This window comes from Bacillus rossius, chromosome 2 (genome assembly GCF_032445375.1).
Source record: "Bacillus rossius redtenbacheri isolate Brsri chromosome 2, Brsri_v3, whole genome shotgun sequence".
Lineage (NCBI taxonomy): Eukaryota > Metazoa > Arthropoda > Insecta > Phasmatodea > Bacillidae > Bacillus > Bacillus rossius.
The window spans coordinates 115,235,111-115,259,298 of record NC_086331.1 but is presented as its reverse complement, the minus strand read 5'-3'; positions in this window follow the sequence as shown (position 1 = coordinate 115,259,298).

Genomic DNA, 24,188 nt, shown 5'->3' with positions numbered 1-24,188 from the left:
CGGTGCCTGTTCGAGACTATAGACTGGTTTCAACGCATTCTAGCAGACTTTTCTCAACCATCGATACAATTGTTACTGTAAAATACTATAGATAGAAAAACCACCGTACACAAATATAACCACCTTTCTAATTTTCTCAAGTACTTTTTAAGTTGAAATTATTTCTTTTTATTACCATTGAAATGCACAAAAAGTATTCCAGAATATTTTACGCTATCATAAAGTTTCATTAGGCAAATGCTTTGTATGCTTTATATGCATTTGGAAAATGATCACAAAAAGACTATATACGAGTTAGTGGCACCAGACGGGGGTCCAACATCTGGACGAAATCAACGACAAAAAGTGCACCAGGACTACGGTTAAGGGTACGGGTGTTGCACACTAAACACCTAACCCCTTATTTTTGCGTCTTGGAATACCGGCCTCACTGGCCATAAACGGATCCCGAAATCTTAGAAAGAACCATCTTGGCGGTACATCAATCTCAGCTTAAATAGGTTCTGGAAGCCTGTCTGGGATGTTCATCACGAGCCCAGTGTTGACCTGGCTACTGTATTCGAAGCATATCTCCTGAAGGGGGGGGGGGGGGGAAATGAATTGTATCCCCTCGGAAAGGGTACCTTTCAGGATTTTCTGTACAATGACACAGCAGAAAATAAATTGGAAAGGTACCCTTTCCGATTTCTTAAAATGCATATTATTTTCTGCTTTAAAATCGTGAAAGTTATCCCCTTGGTTAGGTTAGGTTAGGTTAGGTTAGGTTAGGTTAGGTAAGTATGGTGCACTAACACAGACAATACAATATGTTTCCAGAGGGGATAACTTTCACGATTTTAAAGCAGAAAATAATATGCATTTTAAGAAATCGGAAAGGGTACCTTTCCAGTTTATTTTCTGCTGTGTCATTGTACAGAAAATCCTGAAAGGTACCCTTTCCGAGGGGATACCTTTCCAGTGCGTATTTGCATTAAAACCGAAACATTTTAAGAAATCGGAAAGGGTACCTTTCGAGTTTCTACCCAGCTACACTACCGCCACCAAAAGTATGAAAGGTTCCCTTTCCAAGGGGATACAAATCTGTCGCCCCCTCCTGAGTAGTTGGAGCCACGTGACGTCACCTACGCACTCTAGCAATTGCCCGCGTGGCACCGAGATGCCGCTGGTAAGGGTGGCCACAAAGCAAGGAAGATAAAAGAGTCGCAACTTAGTGCTATAACTAACGCTCTTATTCTATTTGGAAATCAGCGGAACTCTGTGGTATTTCACGGCAACACTGACAACCTTAAAGTCGTTAACTTTTCAAAAGAAAATTTTGGCTTCATTGATTGTTTTTTTGTTGTTCGTTACTGGGAACATTCGCCATAAATATGTTTCAGAGTATCTATTTTCCAATACGGAATAACCAAAACATTACTTTAAAGTGCTTTAACTTTTGTTTCAAAACTTAAAAACTGCATAGCCGCAAAGTAGGATTGTTGATAATCAGAACTAAAAGAAAAAAATTACAAATGTGCACACGTCTGCACATACAAAGATAATTCAACATTGTTAAAATAAAATTTCAAAGTATAATAGTTTGCAATTATACTCAATACGCCATTCCTTTAATACACCATTCCGTAGATTATGAACTAAGTTTGTTTATAAAATTACTATTTAATTTAAGTTATTGTGTTTAAGAAATTTCTATGTTTTCCTCGTACTTAAAATTTAATTTTTTAAGTTGGCATTTCTCAACCGCCATGTTCCGCCCGTGCAGTTGCGCCCCTTGGGGGTTGTTCGCCACGCTCCGACGCGCGGCCTTGTGGGGCGAAGCAGGCGGGGAGATGTTTGAGCTTTGTGGGGGGGGGGAGGGGGGGGGCTATAGCAAGTTAGGCGGCTGAGCAATACAATTGTAATCTCATGCCTCCGCCTACAAAATGGGTTGCATGGCTGGCAGGTGAACAAACATACTGTTTTTCTTTCAGCTTTTGTTTTTTTTAAGAACCTTTCACCTAAATGTGGTAAACCACGGTAATTGTTCATGTCAAACTGCACATGACAGTTGATTTCCGATAAAAGCGCGTTTATTGTCTTACGTCTACATTATTCTGAACAATAACAACATAACATGGCATCCCTTGAGTATTTACTCACCAATCCAGACAACTCTTATCCTAAGTTTTGAATCCCAAACTCCGAAAATATTTAGGGACATAAATAGGTCACGTGTTCGATTTGGTGTATGAAATGACGTTTCAAGGTTGGCTCATGTTAATTCTGACAAGAGTATGTAGGATGTAAAGCGTCCATTGAGAAGAAACTGGACAGGTATTCCTAAACAAAACAAAAATTCCTGGCCTGGGAAATTTTGTGTCGGGGAAATTTTTCGTTTCCCTCCGCGAGGTTGGCAGGAGCTTAAAAGCAGGAAAGGAACCGACTGCTCCTGCCCCTTTTTTTTACCGTTGCTTCATGGTCATGCAACAGGTCAACGACCGAGCATCCGACTTTCATTCCTCCGGCACAAAAAATTGAAGACAACCTCGCTACCTCTTCGCGTCTTCGCAGAAGTGTTACAGTTATCCTTAGGCCGCGCGCGTAGCCGTACGCCAACGCACGTCCATGCGCGGGTTTCTCGATTCGCCGCAGCAGATTTGGCCACGCCCCTAGATAACGCGACATTTAAAAACCAGGCAGCGCGGGTTCCGTTTAAACTTGAGCGATAGCGGACTTGGACATTGCGATGTCCTGGGTTGCTGGCTTTTATGGAGGGACTCCTCGGACAGTTAGAAATATTTACCCTTTCAAACAACATCAGCCACCCAACCTGGAACTCAAATTTCGACGATGATTTTTCTAATTTATTTTTTAAGCTATTTTGATATTCTTTTCTGACAAATTATACTCATGTCAGTTTTGTTATTGCTCACGATAACATTTCTGGTAGAATCGCGTTATTATACGTGGCAATAAAATCTTTTTTTTCCAATACGAAATCATGAAGTAGCTTGGCTTCTGGGTTGTAGCCGCGTCCTCGGCGAATAATTCACCGACGTTTCGGTCGACATTGCAGTCGCCATCATCTGGGAGTAGGTAACTAACTACTGATGATGGCGACTGCAATGTCGACCGAAACGTCGGTAAATTATTCGCCAAGGACGCGGCTACAACCCAGAAGCCAAGCTACTTCAGTCAAAGGCCGTGAAAGCCAGCGAACATTATTTACGAAATCATGGATTTTTAAAAAGGTATTGACCAACAAATTGAGTTACAAGATAATAAATATTTAATTTTCCTTTTTCCCTTAATGTCTACATTCTTAATAGAACAGTGGACAACTATAAATAAATAGAATTGAAAGCACCGGCGGGGGCCCCTGTATGCGCATAAAGCAACAACGGCAACAGCGCAACAGGCGCGAAGCCATGGACAAGGCGCGAACAAAATAATCACATCTGTGACGTACGTAAGTGCGACAAATTCGCAGGCGCGACAGACTTCGCGATCAGAAACATTTCATGTGCCTTTCATGTCGCGGACGTGACGTTACTGAATTGCGTGTCGGAATTTTGTTTTTCGAATGATGGTTAGACTGGTACATTGGTAATATTGTATTTCGTGTAATTTTTTTTCCTTCTAAACTTACCTGTGACATCTTTGAAGTGTGTACATGCACAACGAATGTACGTGAAATGGGAATTCAAGGAATGAACATATTTCTCTCATATGTATAATTCAATTTAAAACAAACTCGTAATCATTGATGGCTGTCATCTGTGAGGTGCATATTAACAATAACGCCATTTTTTTTGTCGCATCGCGCCCCTCGTAGAACTCCGTCGCGCACTGTGGTTTCAGGATAACAGCCGTAAATATCCAAACACTTTGTTTGGGTCATTTATGTAGATCCCTAAACGAACAGGCTACCCGTATACTGACTCACGTACAAGAAATATATATATATTTTTTTGCGAATGAAAAATAAATTTTTGAAAAAGAAAAAAAATCTTTACTTGCTTGGCTACTGTAAGAGTACGAAATTTAGATAAAATACACATTCAATTTATAGGTTAAAATAAGTAAACGAAAGCAATGGAGTATAAAAAAAAATGGAACACAAAGGGAATTTTAACGAAAGAAGCCCAGAACATGACAAAGAAATGTCAAAGTCGTGCTAATAGAATACTTTTTTTTACCAGAAATATTTTATTTTTCTGGGCTTCTGTGTCGGCAATAGGTAACTCTGGCTTTCATAGCTGCTGCGACATTAAAGCCATCCCGTGACATGGGAGAATTAAATAACACACGAATGGCTTCCTTACATAAGCCGAGTTATTTATGAGGTGCCAAACTGTAACTAAGTCACCTATGTTTACGATATTTCGTAATTGTCTTTTTTTTTTTTAATACATAGTGCATTTTGATTTCGCTAATATACTCCATAGCTCGGCATAGCACCTGGAGATTAGGTTATTGCACGAGCTTCAAGAATACGTTGAATATTTCAAGCGTTCTACTGAGCGAAGGCTTGACTAATGTTAAACAAATATACGTTATTGTGAGGCACCTCAGAACGGACGAACCGGGTTTCAACGTCTTGTTGTCTTCGTGGTCGTTAGCGATGGGCGAGGGGTGAGGCGGTGGGGTGGAATAGCAACAGAACGCACAGGTGGGGGAAACGGAAGCACCCGGACAAAATCCACTGGCTCGCTGAATCGTCCGCCACGTCTTCAGTTCTCAGAAGAAAAAAAAAGTGTGTGCGTGGAGTCCACGCGCGACAGAAGTGAAACTTCTTGCTTATTATATTATTAAGTACAGGAAACATAATTCTCTTTGGCTGAATTCGCAGATCAAAAAAAATCTATATGCGAGTATGCGAGCGCTAAATTATTCTATGGAGTAGGTATGCGAGTGTCAAAGTACGCAAGTGTGCAATTATGCACGAATGCAATTATGCAGTGAACAAGCATGCTGTATGTAAGTGTGCAAGTATGCAAGTGTACAAGCATGCAATTGTGCAACCATGCAAGTGTGCACATATGCAAGCGTGAAAGAGTGCAAGTGTGCAAGCATGCAAGTGTGTAAACAACACATTTAAGTGTATAAGCATGCAAGTGTGCAAGCATCCAAGTGTGCAAGTGTGCAAGTGTACAAACATTTAAGTGTGCAAAGCATGCAAGTGTGCAAGCATCCAAGTGTGCAATTTCGCTGAGTAATTTCTCCATCTCCCCTGCCTTCTCCTCCATTAATGGTTCCTCCACCACGCACCTTACATACTATTCCTCTCATGCGATCGGAATTTTCGTAACGTTCGAAAATTGTAGCCCCAAAGTAGTTTCACCTCAAAATCCGGTCTGACCCTGCTGGAAATAAAACCCTGATATCGTCGATGGTAAGTCTCGTCACCACACCCACGTGATCACTAGCCGAGCTACGAGTGGTTCGAAGTTACTGCTCGAGATGTCATGAGCCCAATATGCTTCGGTTTTAGATTGGGCAGCGAGGTCGTTATGGAGACTGACACGTCCAGCGACACGAATCAGGAAAACTCGGGAAAGAATCGCACATGGCATACCTATGGTAAGGAACCCTAGCAGAGTTCTCTCCTCGAGTGAGTTACGTAAGCCACGGAAAACAGGAATTAGCTTCGGAAGTTCCAGATTCGAACCCGGGTCCTCCAAATCACAAATTCAGTGCGCCACCTTGATTGGTACCAAATGGTTAGGACCTTACTGTAACCAAGAGTTTAACGCTGGCACTATTATTTTTTGCACCCAATAGCACAACAATAAATGATGTACATGACTTCAAATGAAAACGTTTAAAATTGAATTGAAATATATTTAACAGGTAAACTTGTATTTTTTTTGGGATGGGGGGATGTTAGAAATCTTCATGAAACTAAAAGCACAACAAAGTTGTTATAATGTGATGAATTAAAGCAAAACTGTAATTTCAATTCTCAATTGATTTAAGAAGATAAATTCAACTGCGTTAAAAAATAAAATAATGTAAAAAGTAGATAAAATCAGTGTTTATCAAACAGTCTACTGAAATCCTTCGAGAATAATTGAGAAATATTGCAACGTAAACGAAAATGGACACTTAGCAACTGAATGTTTATTTCAAATGGCAAAATTCTTAGGGTTCAGTGAGACTTTTGAATCGCTTTGGTGTTATGTGTTTGAAGCTTATATTTAAGTTTTTTTCCTTCTAAAATATTCAGGTATTCACATTCGTAACAATTTTTGTAGGTTCAACTCAGTACCTAAAGGTAAATGTCAATGCTGGATTCATCTTTTTATTTTTTTTTTCTCTGTTTCTCTGATGGGAGTGCTAGGTTCTCCGTGGCAGTGATCACTAGCGCGTGACGCGTGCGTCTCAACTTATAAGCACTGAGTCTGTAGCTGAGTGGTTCGAAGGTATGTGTACTTGGACGTAAACCGTCTGCTTTTATACAACATGCGCCATCCAGTTGCCTTTCCTTCGCGGAACCGTTTGTGGACTGTTCTTTGATCTTCGCTGGTACGTCTCCATTGCTTACTGGCAATGCCACTCTATATTATTTATTCTTTAACACGCAAAAGTAATCTCTTATTAATGGAGCTTAAATGAATTGTTTTGCATTTATTCGTGCAGGCGAAATGTAAGGAAACTGATTGTCCGTTGTTTCGTTGAACTACAGAGATTAGGCTAGAACAATATTTGAATGAAATGACGATTCGTTCAGAACTAAGACTAACAGTTGAGTTATGCTCGTTTCAGATAAAAGTCGGACGAAACTGTCGAGTGTTGAAGTGCCATTTTTTCGAACTTCTAGTGGCGATGGCTCTTACTGTGGGCAAGCGACATCGGGAGATTTTCTTCTCTTCGCGTCGATATAAAACATTTCCTCACCCCGGACAGGTAGGCATTCCGCGGTGCGCGCAGGAGGCTCGTGTTGCTTACCCTCCATTGAGAAAAAAAAAAGTAAGGTGAAGGTTTTTCTTGACATAGTTTGTCATAGAAGCTCCTGGAATGTAGCGGATGGAACCCCGTGTTGCGTTTTAGTCGAACTCACGACGCGGGCAGCTCTTACGTCGCCCCTTGAAGACTAGGCATCGACGAGCAAGAGTCGGGCCGATCAACGCAACGACACGTATTGACATGTCCAGTTAGTCCCGGAAACTTTTATCAATTGCTAGGGACCGGAAAAATTCGCGGGTTCAATGACCTGCAGGATGAACTCCATAGTTCTACATACACTCGGTAAAATGTCGCCCACTCATTGGCTGCTGTCTTGTGAGACGTCCCAACGTAGCAGCCTGTGATTTGATAAAGCTTTGCTCGGGCGTTTCTCATTGGCCCAGAGTCATCCAGGTGAGTTGTGAGCCAATAGCAGAGGCAGCGCTGAGGTATAACTATTTGTATTTTAGCCTATCGCGAAGTGAATTCGCGAATTTTTCCGGTCTCTATCAATTGCTAAAAATAAAATATGTCCACAACCCTGCCAAATTTAACTAATGCGCGTCTGATGTGCGGGTAGTACAGTCGGAAACATATTAAGACAAGGAGCTCCATACTTTGTATCGCTGGCGAAAAAATTGAAAACAAAATAATGTTTTAAAAGGATCTTAGGCAAATAAATGCATATCACTGACTAAGCTTATGCATCTCAGCCTATACGGCACAACAGAGTCAACATTAAACAGGTGATAGAGATATGGTTTGATAAAATTCTTCAATATGGGTTGTGGGTTCAATAACATATTTTTTTACACCAATGGAGTAATTGTGAACAAACACTTTGCGATAAAAGACACGGTAAACAACGAAAGTCGTGGATATCACTGCAGAAAGAAGCTACTTGAGTACAAACGCAACATTTTTCTTTAAACTCCGTCTACTGATGACGTGATGGTATATACCGTAATCGTTAAGATAACCACATTTTTAAAATGTTATTTATCGAAACGTTGCAACGTTATATTCCAAATGTGTAAGAGTTGGTTGTATGAAGCGAATAAGAAGTTAGCGATGTTATTAAACTAAAATAAATGTGAAACTGAGTGAAATTTTATAGGCACGATATTGTTAACATAGTTAAGTGTGTTAAAGAGTCAAAATATCAAAACTAAAGTTAAACGTAAACAATATTTGTTGTTAGGATTGTTTGGTTTTGTTTAACTATGGTTTCATGTTAGCTTACACAATGCTAAATTTTAGCAACATTGAAGACACAAAATTTTGTTTTATATATTAATTTAAATTAATATAAAATACATCAGCAAAAGCTTTAAATGTTTGAATCAAATAAATTATACCTAATAAAAATTAATATTAAACCTACCAGTGAACAAAATAGTAATGTTATTTTAAAATTAATTTATTCAACAACCAGACGTTGCTTTCCTTTTAACATCATTGCTTTATACCGTGGCTCACAAGTCTCGCAGATTATAACGGAACGCACCCAGCATGTTTCGGTAGTGCGTGGAATACTCAGTTTATCCGCGAGTGTTCATAATCAGTCCTGAAGGTAACAGTTTATTGCAAATTTTAACGCAGCCTTGGATAATGTGTTAACGTGAGCGCAGAATTTTTCACCTCGAGTTTGAGACTTTGTGCTGTATCTATGATATACATTAAATTGTCACGTCGTCATGGTTAACCGGTAGAGCAAACCAACAGCCTGACAATGTTGCCAACCCTAGAAAAATAACAACTTTAGTGGTATAATTTCAGTTATCGTAGTTCGCAGTTGAATACATTTGCTATACTAAGTAAAAATGGTACACTTTAGCTTCAGAGAAATGTCAAAAATGCTATGTAGCCTATTCAGATTCTTAAAATGGCCATGTTGAAGGCAAAATTTGCTCTAAATTTTAGCAATAGTTCAATGTGTGGTATCATCTGCACGCAATGCATGTAAGGTTTTAGTTTCATATGAGTTGGCAGTAAGTATTTAATGTGTAAAAAATTTCTCTGGAGTAATTTATTGTCACGAATCACGAAAAATATAAACTTTTATTATTAAATATGATGTTTCCATTGAGACCGAGAACACCAGCGTAATAACAGAGAGAGGTGACAAAATGGTCAAGCATTGGACTCGCGCTGGGAGACCCGGTTTGAAATACCGGTCCAGCCATCGTCGTAACGGTTTGTCGTACTTCCCGAAGTCACCCGCAGCAAATGCTGGGTTGGGTCTTTACAATCGGCTATGAGCGATTCCTTTCCCCCATTCTCCTGCATTGCACTGGTTCATGTGTTTACTCTTCTCGACAGCGAGTCATTACCGACAAAGCACTATTAAAATTTAAAAATACACATAAAGTCGGAAATCTCTTCCGTAGTCATAATAGTTTGAATTCCAACCTGGTTTTCTGTAAATCTTACTCTTTCCGTAACAATATAATGTCGGAACAGAATTTCAATTTACGAAACGAAATTAACTACGTAAGTTGGTTGACGTGTTGGTATGGCATTATTACGGATTTTTGTTCACAGTTTAATGAAAAACTTCTCCCACTGTTACGTAATTTTAAGAAATATTATGATTTTGGGAGGTGTTTGGTACAGCTCATGCAAAAATTGTTGGCAGCCCTGCCCAAGTCGGCTGCCTTCGGGAGGCCTCGGCCATCTTCGGCCAAGTTCGGCGGCCTCGCTGCGGACCGAGTGCTGGATGCGTGAAGCTATTGGTGATAGGGGAGGGGGAAGGAGAACACCAACAGACGAGGAAGACGAGGTTTGTACGACAAGATGGCCGGAGGAGGGGGGGGGGGGAAGCCAGGAAGAGGAGAAGGAAGGAGCAGTGAGCGGACTGTAGGTAACTGGCACAACGTCCGCGGGTAACCTCTTGTTCCATAGAGGAAAGTATTCCACTCGGCTCGGCGTGTGATTATCAACCTTAAAGTCGACGCCGAGTTCAAAGCCCTCGGCCGTCTCGCTGGCAGCGCTCACGGCCAAGGCTGCGCCGAGCAGCGCGGAGCAGTGCTGCAAACTATGCAAAAGTAAATAACAAATATTTAATAAGGTGGAGAAATGACTCCCATCTAGGGTGTTTTGAATCCTTCCGTGTATCACTTAAGGCTAGAGTTGTAGCATAATTAACTGAAGCTTATTTTGTTGAGTTTTAGATGGGCAGTCGCAATATATTTAATGGCCAAGTGTAGTTAAACAAACAACTTTTTAATTAAAATTAAGTTACAAAGAAATTTATAAGTTTCCAATATGGCGTCTATGCTTGGACATGCTTGGCGTGTTCAAGGAATGGTTGGGTTGAGGGTGAGACCTGAGTCCCCAGAAAATTTAATTTGATTTTAGCTTGAAAATTACAAGTCAAGGGACTGTCGACTTATTAAAGTATTAAGCATCCACAAATTTAATGAACAACCTAATCATATATAACTATGGATTGTTTAACATTGAAATATTCTAAGTAAATTATTAACAAAACATTCCAATAGAAAAGTGGAACAGAAGTTTTACATATTAGAAAATAAATTATTTTCAGTTCAAGACGGGATCGAGACGGATAAAAAAATTTAATATAAGATGATTTCATAAACCATTAGTGTATATTTTTGTAATAGTGGTTACATTTAAAATATTCCTAACAAAATTTAATTTTAAGAAACATTTGTTTTCTTTAGTTACAAAAAAATTAATTAATTATTAAAGACAATTACAATGCCAAAATATAATCCGTTCTGAAACAATCATTACATAAATTTGAGTAAAAAAATGTCATAAATATATAATCAACGAAAAATGGTGGTAGATAAAACACGGTCTTATTTTCCTTACGTTGTGTTGACATTATTCTTCTTAAATCAGTTTACAATTAAAGTAGCTAGAAATTGGAAATTAAATAAAAAATTTAAATATTAGAAGATGCATGTTGTGCCGTTTAAACATAATGGTGATGTTTCGCGTCTTCATTAAATTAAATTATTTTGCAAAAAAAGAAAATTGTTAACTGGATTACTTCCTGAGAGAAATCTCAGTAGGAGACACTGTTACCTGATGATGGCGACTTGAATGTTGACCGAAACTTTGGTGAACTCGTCACTTTATAGGCAGGGTCCATAGTTAAGAAACATAGGCGAGCTCACAGCAGGCTATGCACGACCTGTGAGAAGTGAGTTCACAATTGAAATATTACAGTTGATTTTAGCCAATGAAATTTCGCGGTGTAGCCGACATCTGTTGGTAATTCCAGTTAATAACTGTATCGAATACCGAATGTTTATCCCGTGACATCTGACCAGAAATTTGTGAACACAGTTTTTTTAAATATAAATTAATTTGTGTTGTGTAACATTTTTAGTTAACCATTCTAACCACACGAAAAAAAATTATTTACAATAATTGGTAGTGACGTTTTTTATAAGTAATATCATTTATTCATTTCTAAAGCATGAATTACACCTGAGCATTGTAATATCTCGACAATTTCTGGCCACAATATGACTGTTAAATATAAACAGATCTCTAGTCCCGCCAAAAAATTTTCCTACTATACTTCTACTCCCATTAATTGTTGCGCCATGCATCCGTAACAGAAATAAAATGTATTCATTCCCCTCCTATGCGCACGACCTCTCTCCCATGCACACGATCGTCCTGTGAGCTATCGTGAATCTGTAGGTTCTAAAACATGGCGGTCAAATCTCGTGCGCATGACCTACGCTTACTGTAACTGTTATTTTTTATCAATTGTGCACTCAGCTTAAAACTAACAAGCCAAGAAACCTCAGACACTGTGGCCGAAAGCCTGCGATCCTTATTACTTACGCTATTGTATTTAACCGGCCAGGGCCAACATCCGTAAGCATGAGGCCGTTGGTAGCAGTTGGTAGCAGTTGGTAGCAGTTGGTAGCAATGGCAGAAGTATTGGCTTCCAGGCGTCCTGGCGTTGAAAATCCTCCGTTGTGCCTTCTGCGCCTTGCCGTCAGATTCAGCAGGGTGGCGACTGAGCACGGTAGCGCTAAGGACGATAGTAGCACGCGCTCCACATGTCTCATAGCCCCTACGCGCAAGGCACTGAGCTGGCATGCCATCATTACGTCTCGGCGACGCGTCCCGACGGGACTTCGAGTGGAAACATTCCCGTTTTGTGGCGAAATAATAATTGAAAAGTATGAAGCACGCTCAAAGAAAACATGTCGCTATAAATTTTATCTCTAAAATACTTTTCCCTAGAAAACATTGAACGTTTTGTACCTGCTTTATACTGACGTAGGTAATGTTTTTAAGCTCCCCCCCCCCCCCCCTTAATTCTTGCTCTTCGGTTTACGCCTCATTCTAATTCGCAGAGATTTAAGTCAGTTTTGTGGTTCAAAAACATTTTCACTATTTTGTCTCTAGTTAAATTTTATTTATGATATATTTTTAAGAAGAAGGAAAGTATTAAAAAATATACTTAAGTATTTTTATAATATAAAATTTCAAAAAATTCATTAAATTTCTAAATTTTACTTGGCATATTTTGCTGCTAGTCTGAAAAATATGTCTGAAAAAGAATTAGTTTTTTTTATAAAATAGATTTCTTTGTTATTTTGAATAAAATTTATCGATAAAATTTAAAACAACTTTGTATTTTAACAATTTTAATAATATTGGAGAAAGTTATTGCACTCATTAAATATATTTCTTTTTGTCCGATTTTCTTCAAAAAACATTCTATCTAAAACTACACTTCGTGAATAACAAAACATGTTATGATGTAGCTAAAATATGATAGTTTGCAGTCATTAATTTATTTAGAAAATTCCTTATTTAGTATTCTTTCACAGATTAATTTTTTGTAACAATAAAATTTAATGAAACCAAATAAAAAAGCAATCACTAAGGAAGAACTTACAACTAATAACATTCTGTAAGATTTCATATACAAGTTTTAAAGGATCCGGAACGACATGGTTGCCAAATCGAAGCTTATAAAAGTAATTAAATAAATTAAACAGTTCATGTTGTTGTCCTAAGATTTTATTTTACGATTATCCTTAATTAATAGTTGATATAATTTTAATTTAAATGATTGACAATCGTCAAAAATTGCTTTGAGGAACATTAATTTTAGCTTAATGATATTTTTTCGGGTTGTTTGGAATTTATTTTAACATAATTTACAGAAAATTTGGTTTCCAAAATTGAATTTGTTTAATTTTGCTAGCACTAATTTTACTTAATAAAACATAAATCCTATAAACGTCTATCATGAACAATAGATAATAAAAAGGATTTGGTGACTTTAATGCACTAGAAACGACGAGCCCTCCAGATTATCGCCGAGATAAATTTTGGGCCGTGAGAAATTATAGGGGTAAGACCCTGAAGTATATAATATATGATATAAAATATATTATATATTATACATATATATATAGGCTATTTTATTGCATTTCATTCTTTATGCAAATGGCGAGCACAAGATTAAAAAAATACCAGTAAATATTTTTTGAGTCAATTAATTTCCTGTGATACACCTTCTTACTACATTCTACGTATATAAATTTCGAACAGATGGTTTATAATCAAATCGGTTTAAAAGTGTTTCAGTTAGTTTTCTATGATAAACTATAGTTTTCGGTTTCATACTTATTAATATTTTTTTTTATATTCCGCTTTTAGTTTTATTTTACTGTTTCTACTTTAATTAATATGAAGTGCAAACAAAAATAAAAGTTTTAAGGTTATTTGAATTAGTTTTGATTGGTTTAGAAAAAAAAAAAAGAACTGCAGAGTCGAGGACTGCCAGGTTTTTTTTTTTTTTTTTTGGCCCCTCCCTGCGGTGGGCCCGCAGGCTTCGAACCCCTGGCGACTCTGCCTCTGGCGCAGCCATCAGCGGCCAGTGGCCGAGGCTAGCGGGCGGAAGGACCCAGAGAAGTGGAGGACGCCTCACCGCAACTTTCTGCCGGTTACGATACGTTCGTTGGCCTTCATAGCGCCGCCGCCGGCCCGTCGGTCAAATAACACTTTTTTTCTCCCCCCCATCCCATTTCCCCCCTCAACAAACTTCCCTCCCTCCCCCTACCCTGCCAGAGCCTCGGCCGCGCAGGCTCGACCTGGGTCGATGAACCCCGGGCGGCGTGACGTCACAAACGTTACCTTCCAGTGTTCCACTGCTCCAGTTCCGGGGCTCGCCAGCCGGGGCATGTGAGCCGCGGCGACTGCGCAGGTACACTTACACTTTACACCGGGAGCATCAACCTCGCGCAGTCTCCTGCCCCCGCCGCCGCCGCCGCCGCCGCCGCCGCGGGGGGAGACGAACAAAACCGAAAGACGCCATATTGGATTCAGCAGCAGCTCCGTCAACTGGAGCTTATTATTGAGAATTTGGCCATGTTGAGGCGTAGCATGAATCTTAATGGAACGCCTGAAGTTTGGAAAAGATTGCCTACAACTACAACTATAAAATGATTGTTAATAGTAATACTTTTACATGTTCACGCAAGTTTATAAAAAAAAGTATACTCTCTGCCTAAACAAAGAAAAAATTTTATACCGAAAAATAAAAAAAATTGTTATGATGTAAAAGCAGTTGATCCAAGAATCCAAATGGCGTCTCTCATATGCTAAATCCCCCCCCCCCCCCCTCACACACACAAATTCATCCCCTTTCCACGTTTGATGCTCTTGTTGAATTTTCGGTGATTTACTAATCCAAGATTTTGATGAAGAAATATTTATAAAATGGGACTATTTAAATTGAATTTTAATTTGGAAACACAGGAAATAAAGTTATAGTGAGTGACCTTGTCTCAATAAGTGGGGAAACAAGTTTTATTTATAAATATTTCCATGACATACAAATATCAGACATATACCATGTTTTCGGACCCAAAATTTGTATGAAAACATAATATGCGATGCTAAGCCTTTTCAAAGGCAATTTATATGGATGGAAACATAAGTAATTAAACACATTATTTAAAAAAAAAATTCTTGGACACATGTCATTGATGGTTTTAACTGTATGTCATAGAGAAATCACAATAATGGACACAAAAGATGAATAACAAACACACAGAAAACCAGTCTAAATCCTCAGATGTCAAATGTTAAACACACAGAGAGCACAGAGAGAATTCCGTGGAAGGAATTAGCTGGAACAAATATCACAGCACAAACAGTGGGCTATCAACAACGAGGCAGTTGTAACAAGAACAGAAAATACAGACAAATAACAATCTTGGACAACACAACGACAAACAGGCGAACCCCAATGCAAGAATCATTCAAATAACGTAATCTAACACAATAGGACGAGTGATATCACTACTACCAAATCAAAGTACACCACAGCAGACCGTAAGCAGACATTCGATCGTTACTGTTTGCAGTAAATGTTCAAATTGTCGGTCACCAACGTTTCCACAGTACCAACACTGCCGGAACTTGAAATGTCGCACACGGTTCTATGTGCCTTATTTTTTATTAATATCCGTCACCAATATATCTTAGTGATGCTAATGTTGCAGTTCAACTTGATGTGCATTATTTTATTTTTATTTAAGAATTTCAGCTTAATAAAATGAAACATTTTATATTTATTCTCAAATAAACTAAAAAAATTAAAATTTACTGGCAAAAATTTCGAAAAATCCCAGAATTCAGCAAAATGAAAAGTGTACTACTAAGAGGAAAATATAGGTAAGCACAGAATTCCAAGAGGAAAAAAAATATTAACAGAAAATTCTGTTTGGTGCAATTTGGCACAGAATAATTATTGGAACCTTTTATTCTGTAAACTATAGGTAGTCAATGGTAATTTAAAAACTGTTTAGTTAGATTGGTACAGAAAGTAAAATCTCTGATTCGTCTGTGGTCATGGGGACAGCATAGGCTCCAGTGTTTGCAAACAGTTGGTTGCTATGTCGGGCCTCACGGTTATGGACTGTCATGGCCAATTTTTGAATTACTTCGGATGGGGAATCAACTCCATCTAGCTAGTATATTAAAAAAACCATTATTCATGGTACAGCCTTATAATGTCCGTAATCTCTGATTATAGGCAGAGCATATTGATGCTGTACAATATTCAGCTCCAAAAAGGTATGCCCAAAATTTCTGCTCCGTACATTATTGTTGACAGAACACATGCTTACTCTAGTTCTACACATATTAATTGTGGCAAGGGGTAGGCAGGAACAATGTTCCTTGTGTGTGGACAGTGTTACAGGCTACGAGAATGTATGGTAATAGGTCCGCTTCATTTTTGATGCTACCCCATAAAAATAAATCTTGTAGATTGAGGACTGACAGCCACGCGTGGCCATGGAACAATGATTTGGTATTGCCTAGTGCTGCCTTGCTACACGACTGAAATGTGCATGCACCCTGTTGTGCTGGAACCATGTCCTTCAGCGCACAGCAACCAGGTGAGGTGTTTACCAGGAAGTCCCTATGCAACTGGTTGTTCAGACGATTGGGCAGGACTTGAAGACAGATCAAGTGGTCATCCACAATGCTATGTCACCCACCGACGGAAAACTACACCTGATGACTACGAATGGATACATCTCGTGAGTTATCATCCGATCCAGCATGAAATTTGCGCATTTCCATAAACAACGTAGACTTTTTTTCCTTCGTAAAATCAACTCACAAAACCGTCTACTACAGGGATAATCCTCTACACTTAGTGATTGCATGCATGGCAAATAGTAGGGGTAAATAATTTGCTAGTGTTTCTCGATACCTTCCAAAATGGCTTCTTCCATGTCCACAGATCCTGAACGAGGCCGGACTGTCTAGTGCATGTTTGCGCTTATGGAGTCTGTCATACCAAGATGGTGGTCTAGTCATTGGTACATGGCATGGGCTGGCTGTCCACGCTGCGAAATGTGTTCCACGTGTGCCCTTGCTGCTATACTCTCCCAAGTGACTGAGAGACACCCTGTGACAAGCGTAAGTCAGCCTGCTTCGCTAACTACACAGCTCATTAGCACAATGTTGAGAACACAACTACTGTCTACTGACTACAGCTTGTTGCGAGTTGCCTGGCAGTTACTTACTCACTAACTCGACTGGTGAGGTCATCTTGCACACGACACTGTAACATCGCGCTGCACATATGTGACTGGCTCCAGCGGTTCTATTGACACACCCATAGGTACTGTTCAATACTTGGCTTTGCACTGTCTACAGCCCTAATGGAAAACATGCTACACACTTTGCCTACCTGAGAGGTATTCACCCGTTTCATATCAGCATCGCTTCTGGGAAATACCATCTACAGATCGAGGTAGGACAGACTGTCTGTTACTTTTTTTACGAGTCTTGTCATGATGAATTCCCCATATATTTTTAACACTCAAGTTACTTTAAATTCTTACATTACATATACATTTTACCTTTTTAATGCCAGTTTCACTGCCCAACAAATTTTATTCTGGACGTGGTAGCTCAGCAAATATTTTTTAATTTGTGATGTTCCTCCTCAGTTTGGAGAGTTTGGCAGTTTCTGCATTGCAGTATGAATTAAGGGAAATAAACTTGGACCTAAGTAGTATAGGATAGCCGGAACTGGGACATGGCGCTGGCGCGTGGTGTGTGGCCGGTGGTGTTTTCCGTCATCTTGGATTGTGATGTCACGGCGGCCATCTTGGATGGTTGTGACCTTGACCTTTGACCTTGACATTTGACCTTCAAAATGTGTCAAAATCCGCCAAAATTGGGCAAAAATTGCCCAAAATTCCTCAAAAATCGCCAAAATTTACATTTCTTAGGAAAAAAATTCCACCAAAAAATCTCAAAAAATTCCTCAATTCAAAAATTAGAATTTCGAAAATCCTCAAAAGTCGTTTTGTCCTAGAAAGAACCCAAATTCCTAAAAGAGGCTTAAGCATCCTTGTCTACAGCCTCCGATAAGCCTCTGACGTCATCTAGGATTATGACCGCCATCTTGGAGGAGTGTAACGGGACATAGCGTAACGGGACATAACGTAACGGGACAAGTAGATCACGGCGGCCATCTTGGATCCGCCATTTTGGATGACGTAATTGTGTTCTCGAAAATTCCGGCATTGTGTTTTCCACCATTTTGGATGATGACGTCACCGTTGCAATTTTCGTTACGGCCGCCATCTTTAACTTTTTTATTTATTATCCGATTTTAACGAATTTTTTTTTAAAATTTATAAAAAAATTAAATAATAAAAATTTAATAAAATACTTATAAAAAATTTACAATTACGACACGGAGATCGGAGTCCTCGGTTCGAACCCGACGAGTGCAAAAAAAAATTAAAAATGGCGACCGATCCTTCCCCCGTGGTGGCTGCAGGCAGACTGACTCCCACCACTTTTTTCATAGCATATATATCATCCGGCAGTATGACGTCATGTACGCCATCTTGAAATTTGGACGTCATCTTGAAAATCTTTATTTATTATCCGATTTTAATGAAAAAAATTCCAAAATTCATCAAAAAATTAACGTATTTGAATTCTGTTTGATTATATCGATGTACGTCCTTGGTTCGATTCCCGGCGAGAGTAAACGGTCGATCCTTCCTCCATGAAAGCTACCTAGACTGATCTACCACCACCAGTACCAAGGTAGATATCATCAACTGGTATGACATCATGTCCGCCATCTTGTCTTCATCCGCTGGAGACCACCATCTTGTTTTCGTCTGCTAGAGTGTGCCGATACCATGTAGTATAATTATCTGGTCACCATACTTTTGTCCTCAACTGTTGACATTGAACATTGACCTTGAACTTTGACCTTGACCTTGAACTTTGACCTTAACCTTGAAATTTGACCTTGACCTTGAAATTTGACCTTGACCTTGAAATTTGACCTTGACCTTGAAATTTGACTTTGTCCTTGTCGACCATCATGGATCCGACATTTTATGTTCAGTACATGCTACCAGAGGATACCACCTGCTGGAGTATGCCATCTTGTGTGTGTACTTGTATTATAGAGTACATTTCCATCTGGATAATTTTATTCTAACCCGCTACAGTGCAGTAATCATTTATTACCGAGGTGCCCCCCCCCCCGCCATCATGAAATTCGACCGCCATCTTGAAATCATGTAATAATGTAGCTAGAAAAGCGGGAAAAAGTTCAAAACTCATTAAATAAATTTGTAATCTATATACTGATTGATTAGATCGACTAAGGTCCTTGACACGATCCTGGACGAAGCTAAAATAAATTTAATTAAAATACCAGAAAAGTGTAAGGTTCGAGGAATAAAACACCTAAAAGTCTTTTACAAACATAATATTTATTACACAATTTCTATCCTACTACAGAATCACTTGCGAAAGACAGCAATCTTATAAAAATTTAGCCCTGCATAAACGTACAACGACTACTTCTTAGCTCCAAATGGCTCCAAATGCTCCAAACGGCCTCCAAATGCTTGACAGCTCCAAATGCTCCAACAGCTCCAAAAAAAGGCTCCAAATGCTCCAACAGCCTCCAAATGCTTAACACAGCTCCAAATGGCTCCAAATGCTTGACAGCTCCAAATGCTTCAAAAGGCTCCAAATGCTCCAAATGCTCCAAACGGTCTCCAAATGGCTCCAACAGCTCCAACAGCCTCCAAATGCTTGACAGCTCCAAATGCTCCAAACGGCCTCCAAATGGCTCCAACAGCTCCAACAGCCTCCAAATGCTTGACAGCTCCAAATGTTTCCAGCAGCTCCAAATGCTCCAAATGGCTCCAACAGCCTCCAAATGCTTAACACAGCTCTAAATGGCTCCAAATGCTCCAAACGGCCTCCAAATGCTTGACAGCTCCAAATGTCTCCAGCAGCTCCAAATGCTCCAACAGCTCCAAAAAAAAGGCTCCAAATGCTCCAACAGCCTCCAAATGCTTAACACAGCTCCAAATGGCTCCAAATGCTTGACAGCTCCAAATGCATAACACAGCTCCAAATGACTCCAAATGCTCCAAACGACCTCCAAATGCTTGACAGCTCCAAATGTCTCCAGCAGCTCCAAATGCTCCAACAGCTCCAAAAAAAGGCTCCAAATGCTCCAACAGCCTCCAAATGCTTAACACAGCTCCAAATGGCTCCAAATGCTTGACAGCTCCAAATGCATAACACAGCTCCAAATGGCTCCAAATGCTCCAAACGGCCTCCAAATGCTTGACAGCTCCAAATGTCTCCAGCAGCTCCAAATGCTCCAACAGCTCCAAAAAAAAGGCTCCAAATGCTCCAACAGCCTCCAAATGCTTAACACAGCTCCAAATGGCTCCAAATGCTTGGCAGCTCCAAATGCTTCAAAAGGCTCCAAATGCTCCAAATGGCTCCAACAGCTCCAAAAGACTCCAAATGCTTCAAAAGGCTCCAATTGCTCCAAGAGCTCCATCTTCAATTGGTTCCAACTGATTCCTATTACTTTTATCGAACTTGGCATGATTACTAACATGTCTTTATCAGTATACATTTTGACTGGCAGTGGTAACGTTTTTTACACCTTTAAGTTATAAGTTTTATTTAGAAATCAGATTTCGATAAATGATAGCTTCCATCTGGAAAAGAAAATATATTAATTTATCTTCAAGTTTATACACATACATTTAATTTAATCCATTATTGTATGTAGCCAGCTTCCCTCAGTTCTTTGAGTATGAAGGATATTTCTTTAATGTTCGAATAGTTTCCTGCACAAAGCGATCCATGTAGTAGTCGTAGCCTGTTAACCAATATGTTAGGATCTTCCCATGAGGTATAATCAATCTCTTCTGCTGCCTTCATCATCCTTGCATGTTTATAAATATTATCTCTGGTGTCTATCGTTTTAACACCAACCACAAGGTCACTTTCGTCATCTTGCCAGTGATTATCACAAGCTTGATCAGGATAATTTATTTTATTACGTCGTTTCCATCGTTTTGGTCTCAAACCACCATCACAGTCTTCGCTCTTGCATGCTTTTGGTGCTTCAGTACAGTACTCAATCATGTCAGCCTCAGGTGTGTCACCACAATCTTCAATCATGTCAGCTTCTGATGTGTCACCACAGTCTTCAATCATGTCAGCACCACAAACTTGATCAGGATAATTTATTTTATTACGTCGTTTCCATCGTTTTGGTCTCAGACTACCATCACAGTCTTCGATCTTGCCTGCTTTAGGTGTTTCAGTACAGTACTCAATCATGTCAGCCTCAGATGTGTCACCACAATCTTCAATCATGCCAGCCTCAGATGATTCATCAAAGTCTTCGACCTTGTAAGCTTCAGGTGGTTCTCTATCTTTCACATTTTCATGGAGACGACTAGATATTGGAGTAAATATATTTTCATTTCTAATGTGGTTACAACTTCCTTCGTTTGTTTTAAATTTTAAATTATTATCTTGATCTAGATCAGTAATTTTAGCATTAGCTTTTTCGCCTTCGTTCCTCTTCCGCGATGTTGTAGCCCAGTCTTCGTTATCTTTATTCATCTTAATTGTACAGGTCTTGTAATGTCTATCCAAGTAATATCTTCTACCAAAGGATTTCTGACACTGACTGCAATGAAATGGTTTTTGACAAGGACCCAAATTACACTCGCTTCTCTCATGTCGTTTAGCATTCTTTCTCAAGGTAAACACCTTGCTACAGTATCTACAGTGATGACGTTTTGATACAGCAACAAATCCCGTTTCAGGATTCATATTAGTTATTGAGACTAATGCCAGATGCAAACTAAGAGTTTTAAATTAGATATATTACTTAAATAGAATTTTTTAATTATTTCATCAGCGAGAATTAATTTATCTCATTCAAAGGTACTTGTTGCAAGTAGTTCTGCTTTTCAACAACAGATGTCGCCACATGTTACTTGCAGGTAAATAATATTTAGTTCTTTTATGCGGGATGCGGGATGCTCACTAACGATCGCAAAAGAAGGATGGCTTCGCTAGACTCCAAGGAGAAGGAAGTTCGTCCATCCTGTTAGTGCTTCTTAGATTTCTCAGAGATTATTTGACTGAGTAATGATATTTTTTTTTAAATTTCCACCTGATAAAAATATTACAAGTGCTGATTTATTGGCAGAATTTCAATAATTAAATGCAACCTTGAATAAAAAATGACATGACTCATTAAGTAAAAAATTCTTCATGCAGAGATCAATTCCTCATCAGTAACCAGAAGCACTCGGAGAAAACCATCAGATGTCTAGTCAGGAATAATCAGAAGCACCCAGAGAAAACCATCAAAATATTGTCAAGAATAATCAGGAGCACACGGAGAAAACTACCATAATATTGTCAAGAATAAACGGGAGCACACGGAGAAATCCACCATAATATTGACAAGAATAATCAGGAGCACAAGGAGAAAACCACCGCAAGTTTTCTTTGATATCATAAAATTTCAGGAAAAAAATAATAAAAAATAAAAATAAATTAATAAAAAATTAAAAAAAATAAAATAAAAAAATACATAAATATATTCTGCTAGCTTGTGAACTTCTCATTGTTGAACAAAGATAGAGTTCTAGTACAAGCCAGAATTTTATGTATTATTTTATTTTATTTTTTTTTAATTTTTTATTAATTTATTTTTATTTTTTATTATTTTTTTCCTGAAATTTTATGATATCAAAGAAAACTTGCGGTGGTTTTCTCCGTGTGCTCCTGATTATTCTTGTCAATATTATGGTGGATTTCTCCGTGTGCTCCCGTTTATTCTTGACAATATTATGGTAGTTTTCTCCGTGTGCTCCTGATTATTCTGGCTTGTACTAGAACTCTATCTTTGTTCAACAATGAGAAGTTCACAAGCTAGCAGAATATATTTATGTATTTTTTTATTTTATTTTTTTTAATTTTTTATTAATTTATTTTTATTTTTTATTATTTTTTTCCTGAAATTTTATGATATCAAAGAAAACTTGCGGTGGTTTTCTCCGTGTGCTCCTGATTATTCTTGTCAATATTATGGTGGATTTCTCCGTGTGCTCCCGTTTATTCTTGACAATATTATGGTAGTTTTCTCCGTGTGCTCCTGATTATTCTTGACAATATTTTGATGGTTTTCTCTGGGTGCTTCTGATTATTCCTGACTAGACATCTGATGGTTTTCTCCGAGTGCTTCTGGTTACTGATGAGGAATTGATCTCTGCATGAAGAATTTTTTACTTAATGAGTCATGTCATTTTTTATTCAAGGTTGCATTTAATTATTGAAATTCTGCCAATAAATCAGCACTTGTAATATTTTTATCAGGTGGAAATTTAAAAAAAAATATCATTACTCAGTCAAATAATCTCTGAGAAATCTAAGAAGCACTAACAGGATGGACGAACTTCCTTCTCCTTGGAGTCTAGCGAAGCCATCCTTCTTTTGCGATCGTTAGTGAGCATCCCGCATCCCGCATAAAAGAACTAAATATTATTTACCTGCAAGTAACATGTGGCGACATCTGTTGTTGAAAAGCAGAACTACTTGCAACAAGTACCTTTGAATGAGATAAATTAATTCTCGCTGATGAAATAATTAAAAAATTCTATTTAAGTAATATATCTAATTTAAAACTCTTAGTTTGCATCTGGCATTAGTCTCAATAACTAATATGAATCCTGAAACGGGATTTGTTGCTGTATCAAAACGTCATCACTGTAGATACTGTAGCAAGGTGTTTACCTTGAGAAAGAATGCTAAACGACATGAGAGAAGCGAGTGTAATTTGGGTCCTTGTCAAAAACCATTTCATTGAAGTCAGTGTCAGAAATCCTTTGGTAGAAGATATTACTTGGATAGACATTACAAGACCTGTACAATTAAGATGAATAAAGATAACGAAGACTGGGCTACAACATCGCGGAAGAGGAACGAAGGCGAAAAAGCTAATGCTAAAATTACTGATCTAGATCAAGATAATAATTTAAAATTTAAAACAAACGAAGGAAGTTGTAACCACATTAGAAATGAAAATATATTTACTCCAATATCTAGTCGTCTCCATGAAAATGTGAAAGATGGAGAACCACCTGAAGCTTACAAGGTCGAAGACTTTGATGAATCATCTGAGGCTGGCATGATTGAAGATTGTGGTGACACATCTGAGGCTGACATGATTGAGTACTGTACTGAAACACCTAAAGCAGGCAAGATCGAAGACTGTGATGGTAGTCTGAGACCAAAACGATGGAAACGACGTAATAAAATAAATTATCCTGATCAAGTTTGTGGTGCTGACATGATTGAAGACTGTGGTGACACATCAGAAGCTGACATGATTGAAGATTGTGGTG